The following is a 6,000-nucleotide window of genomic DNA, read 5'->3' as shown; positions in this document are numbered from 1 at the left end:
CAAATGTGCCCCCAGTGCAGACTTTAAAGCACTCTTGGAGTGCACCCACCCAGCCCCAATACACTAAAGCCTGTCTGGGAGGTGGTGACACCTCCCTGTGACAGGAAACCTATTGTCCAGGCCTCCCCTGCTGGAGTTTCGTTCAGCAGCAGGAGGGCAGACTTGTGTCTGTGGCTGGCAGCATCCATTTTGTGATGCCAGGGCTCTGTTAGCTGGTACCGGGTATACCGGTGCTGTCATGTCTCTCCCTCTAGAAGGGTGGGATTATACTCCCACACCAGTTACTGGTGTGGGGGTATGATTCCAAGGTGTATATGGTTTGGCTGCATAACAAACAACCCCGGAATAAAGGTTCTGAAGGCTGCAGAGGGGCTCCGCTCATGCATGGGCACCCTCTCAGATAAAACTCAGCACCCTGCCTTCAGGATTAGTAAGGCCTGCCATAAGGGGGACTGATAGGTTTATATGTGCAATGATATGGAGAGATATAGTGAACCTATACCTCAGTAAGGGGTGCATGCACCACCTTGCCCAGACTGCAGTAGCAGTCCTGTGGTGTCATTTTGGAAGGCTTCCCAGGGGTGGCATAATACATGCTGCAGCCCCTGGTAGGCCTCTGGGGTACCTATGCCCTGGGTACATAGTATACCATATACTAGGGACTTATAAGGGTACCCCAGAATCCAATCTGGAGTGTACCTAAAGTACTTGTAATCAATTTAAAGGGGAAAGCAGATAGGCTGGAGTCCTGAATAGCAGGATCCCAGGCAAACTAAGTCGAAAACCAGCAAAACGCCAGTATAAAAGTGGGGGCAACCATGCAGTCAGATTCCACCTTCCTACAGGCTTTATTTGTTTTAGACTGTCCAACTTGAGGTTGTCCCCCCCATGGAGCTTAATTTCTGTAAACAGGCCTTTAAATCTTGTTCTTATCTTGTCACATTTACTGTGCATTCAAAGACAGAGGTCAAATGTCAGGTTTCTGTTTTCCAAGGGAGCTTAGTGTCTACTTTTCTTTCTGTGACTTCAAAGTGAGAGGATGTATGTAACAATTTTTCTCTGAAAGGAAAGTTTTTTTCTAGAACACAATAAAATGTAAATGTCTATAAATGAACTATGCAGATATTTCAGAATATGTCAGAATTAGGAAAGAACAAATGAAGCAGTTTTTTGCAATTCTGAAGTGTGGTGAAAACAACAATTTTAATACAATCAAAACACATTACTGCATTAGATGATAACATTTCCACACATTATTGTGTGTGCACTGTATACTTTTATGAGTAAAACTATATGTCTGTGCAAATGTAATGGTAATTTTAATTGAAAATGTGTTGTCTATAATGGCAGTGTGCTACCACACCATGCGTACTCCACCTCTCAATTCTACACCACTCCACTCTATAATACTCCACTCTATCCCTCTCTAAGACACGACACTCCATTCTATGACACTCCACTCTACGACACTCCACTCCATTGTACAAGACGCAATTCTACTCTACTCTATGACATGCCACTCCACTCAATGCCCCTCCACTCTATGACACTCAACGACAAGCCAATTCAGTCTACTCTATGACACGCCACTCCATTCTATGGCATGCCACTCAACTTTATGACACACCACTCTATGACACACCACTCTACGCCCCTTTACTCAATGCCCCTCCCATCTACGCCCCTCCACTTTACATCCCTCCACTCTACAATATGACATTCTATGACACAACACTCTACTCCATTCCATGACACAACACTTTACGATACTCTACTCCACTCTACTCTACGACACTCCACTCTGCGATACTTCACTCTATGCATCTTCACTCCACTCTATGCCACTCCACTCTATGCCATGTCACTCTACGACACTCGACTCCACTCTGAAACACTCTATGCCCTCACTCCACAACACTCTACTCCACTCTATGCCTCTCTACAACACAACACGACATTCATGACTCTCCACTCTACGACACTCCACTCCACTCTACAAGATGACATTCTACTCTATGACTTGCCACTCCACTCTATGCCCCTCCACTGTAAGACACTCAATGACAAGCCAATTCACTCTACTCTACGACACACCACTCCATTTTATGGCACGCCACTCTACTTTATGGCACGCCACTCTATGACACACCACTCTACTTTACGACATGTCCCTCCACTCTAAGCCCCTTTACTCTATGCCCCTCCACTCTACATCCTTCCACTTTACACCACTCCACTCAACAATATGACATTCTATGACACAACGCCCTACTCTATTCTACGATACAAGCATTGCCATAGCCAATAGGTCTCGCTTTTGGGACCTTATAAATATTTAGTTATGCAGCACAATATGTTTGGTGCAACAACATCAACTGTTGCATGGCTAAACACTTATAAGGTACAAGGTTTAGCCATGCAACAGCTGATGTTGTTGCACCAAAGATATTGTGCTGCAAAACTAAATACTCATAAGGTCCCAAAAGCGAGACCTATTGGCTATGCCAATGCTTGTTTACGGTGCCTTTAGGGTGAGCAAACTGGTAAGGGCCAACCAGATTTGAATTTGCAGGGGTCGTCTGGTTGAGCAATGAGTTACAACTGATCGGTTTTGACTTTCTCAACCAGATCGGGAGAGAAAAAGGGGCAGCAATCAAACTCTGGACACCTCAGGACTCCCATCTGTATCCTGTAGCTCGATTGAGATCTTGCCTGACTGTTCCACCCGACACTGTCACATCGGCTCTATTCGTCCACACGAGTGAAGACAGCTTTGTGCGTTATAAGTTTACGGCGCTTTTGACTGCTGCCCTTGGAGCGGCAGATGTCACTCGCAAGGGTTCCTCTTCACACTCCTTTAGAATAGAAGCGGCCATGGGACGGCAGGTCTGAGGATGTACACAAAACAGATGGCCGGTCGTCAAAGTCTTACAATCGCCATGTTCACCCTGACTTCAAATGAAGGTGCTTTGGTACACAGTTGTTCACTCTCTTGTGGTGCGCTCATGCTTGTGTCTTGTTTTGTTTTTAGTAGGATGCCGCCCATGGTTGTGTGGTTGGTTAGTCATTCCTGCAGGCGGCCTACAGGTTGCTACTGCTCCGTAATCCCAAGCAGGCAGTCCTGAGTGATGATCCCTTCTGGTGATGTGGGATCGGAGACTTCCACGTTTTACAATTACAACGGCTGATCGAAGTAACCAGGGGTTACGAGGGACTTCTGTTTCCGGACCTCATTGTTGTCCAAATATGAGGTAATGACTTTGTAAAAGAGAGGCCGTAAGGGCCTCAAGGAGGCGATTCTGGAGGATTCTGAATAAATGGCCAAGGTTTTCCTGGGGGTAGCTATCATTTGGTACCACATGGTCCCTCGCTGGACTGTTAAGGTTGCGCCCCAGTCCGAGTCACCTATGGAACATTCCGTATAAACTGCTGAGGGGTGAGGATATATATTTCTTACGGATGGTGTTCCCCTCTCAGGCGCTGGTTCTGAATGTTCAAGGGCATTTGGGCGTTCACCCAAGGTATGTTTTTTTGGTGGGGAGGTGGAAGGACCTTGTTGCCATGGTCGCCCTTGTGGCAGGATCTCCAATCCTAAATCTACCCCTAGTCAGCATAGGGGGTTCTCCAAAGCAGACTCCCCAGAACAGCACCAAGGGTAGGGCCCAGCAGTCCTGAGCCAACCAGAGGATGTACACATCCGCTTGGGGGCTAGGGTGCACAGATCACCGGGGTGGGTACGGGGATGGCTGCTCCTACCCACCTCATTGCAGCCCCACAGATAGTTTGGTGTTTGGGGGGTGGTGCCCTGGTATGAGGACACGGGTACAGTGAGGCAGGACCGCCCTCCCCACTGATGCAGGTGGTTACACCTGTGTAGTCCAATGGCGTTTGGGATTGCGAAAGGTCTCTGGTGTTGGTGTTAATGAGTCCATATACTGCACTGTTTATTGTGTAGTGTTTTTCTTACCACGAGTGCCTAATTCTTCATGATGTGTTGCTATCATTTGACCTTAAGTATGTTCCTTACATTAATGTGGTTTTAAACATGAGTGTGTTTTGACATGGCTATAATAAAAATGTTTCATCAAGTTCATGATCTATGTGAGTTCTGTTGGTGCCTCATTTGGGTTGTGCTGGGGCATGGGCCAGACTGGTGGTATCTGGGTCCTATGCTTTCTGCCCTTTGCTTACCACTGGCTCTGTGGTTTGTAACTCACATTTGATTGCTTTCTGTTTTCTGGCTGTGAGAAGTTGGCCTGACATATGCTGTCCACTAGTTATAGTGGGCACCTTGCACCAGTCCAAACAACCCTCATTGATGATTAGGTTTAAAGACAACCTTTATTGAAAGCTATCCTAGTGGTAGCTATGGAGAGCAGCCTTCAGGCTAAGTCTTGAAGGACTGTAAAGCAGCTTGGTTTACCAGATTATAACCCCCTGAATCACTAAATGAAAGGAGAACCACACAAGGTATATATATAAAATATATATATTTAATTCTAAACACTCTCTACTAATCCCTTTATGAGATTAGAGAGCCAGGCACACAATAATACAGTTCTAAAACGACAGTAAATAGCACAATATACAATAGGCCCTAGAGGCGGACCAAACCATATATTAAGAAAGTGGTATTAGAACCGCGACTTGCCTAGACACAGTGCCTAGAGCACGTAGAATCGCTGGGACCCCAAGGAACCACCCAAGATAGTGATAAAGGCGACCCACGGGGGACACGTGCAGTGTGAGAACACAGCCACGAGCCCCGTACTATTCTACGGGAAAGTCGCGGTTGGAATTTTAGAAGTTAAGGACACTTAGGAGAGGACTTTGAGCAAACTCCTTTAGACTTAGGGGGTTCTAGGGCCAGCACACACGGGAGCACCGGAGTACTCGAGTTACCTCACCATAGGTGTCAAATGGTGTCGGGAATCGTCGTTGATTTCATTGGCGATCTGCTGCAAAGTGCTGCTGCCGGGAAGGAGAGAAGTGTCAGGTGTGATCCAAGCCTGGATCAAAGATCAGAAGAACCTGAAAGCAGAGGGGACAGAGTCTGGGTCACTTGCCAGTGACCAGGGGCACGATAGATGAATGCCCACAGATGTTGGGTGTTTCAGGTGCGAAGAGGTGAAGTTTGACTCTGCAGTCACGAGGACCAGGAGACATCGACGACAACCAGGAGCTGGATTCGAGCTGTCCCACAGAGGATGTCGAGTGCTGCGGTGTCGGTGTCCGGATTGGACCCAACAAGCCTTGGCAACAGCAACCCACGCAGGAAGAGAAAAGATGCTTCGGTGTGGACCAGCAAGGTCCTGGGGACTCCCAAAGTGATGGAGAGTCAGGGCACGTCTGGAGCAACCAGGTAAGCCCAATTAGCAGTAAAGTTGCCTTCACAGGGACCCACCAGTCAACGGACTAGGGATCGCGAAGGGACTGCGAGAGAAACACAAAGGGCCAGCTCATGGAACACTCGTGGAATGTAGGCATGCAATCTTCAATGCAAATGCTGCTCGGGGTCAGGGCTACAAGTAACCCAAAGCTCAGCTGTAGGAGTCGTTGGAAAGCTGATGCTTCTGCAAATGGTCGCTGTGTCCAGGGGTTCGGGTTGCACGGTCTTCCACGAGGGATACAGGCCTCAGAATTGCTGAGTGCACAGATCGACCTCAGAGACCAAGGAAACCCATCTCCTGTGTTGCAAAATTCTTCGGAGTCTGGCGGGAGCTTCGGAGATGCAAACCGGACAGATTTATCTTTGGTGCCTGCCAAGCAGGGGAGTAACTCCTTTACTCCAAGGGAGATTCTTCAGTCATCTAGTTCAGTGTAGATCGCTGAAGTTCCAGGATTCAGTATCAGAGTTTTGTCCAGGTGTAATCTAAAGTCCTGTAGCAGGGGTTCCTTTCTTATACCCAAGGAAGAGGTTGGACAAACTCTGGGGACACACCTATGGGAGGGTCAGGAAAGAGGGGTGGCTACACCCATTTCCTTTGTCCAGTTTCACGC

This window comes from Triturus cristatus, chromosome 7, assembly GCF_964204655.1.
Source record: "Triturus cristatus chromosome 7, aTriCri1.1, whole genome shotgun sequence".
Classification (NCBI taxonomy): Eukaryota; Metazoa; Chordata; class Amphibia; order Caudata; family Salamandridae; genus Triturus; species Triturus cristatus.
This window is presented reverse-complemented; position numbering follows the sequence as displayed.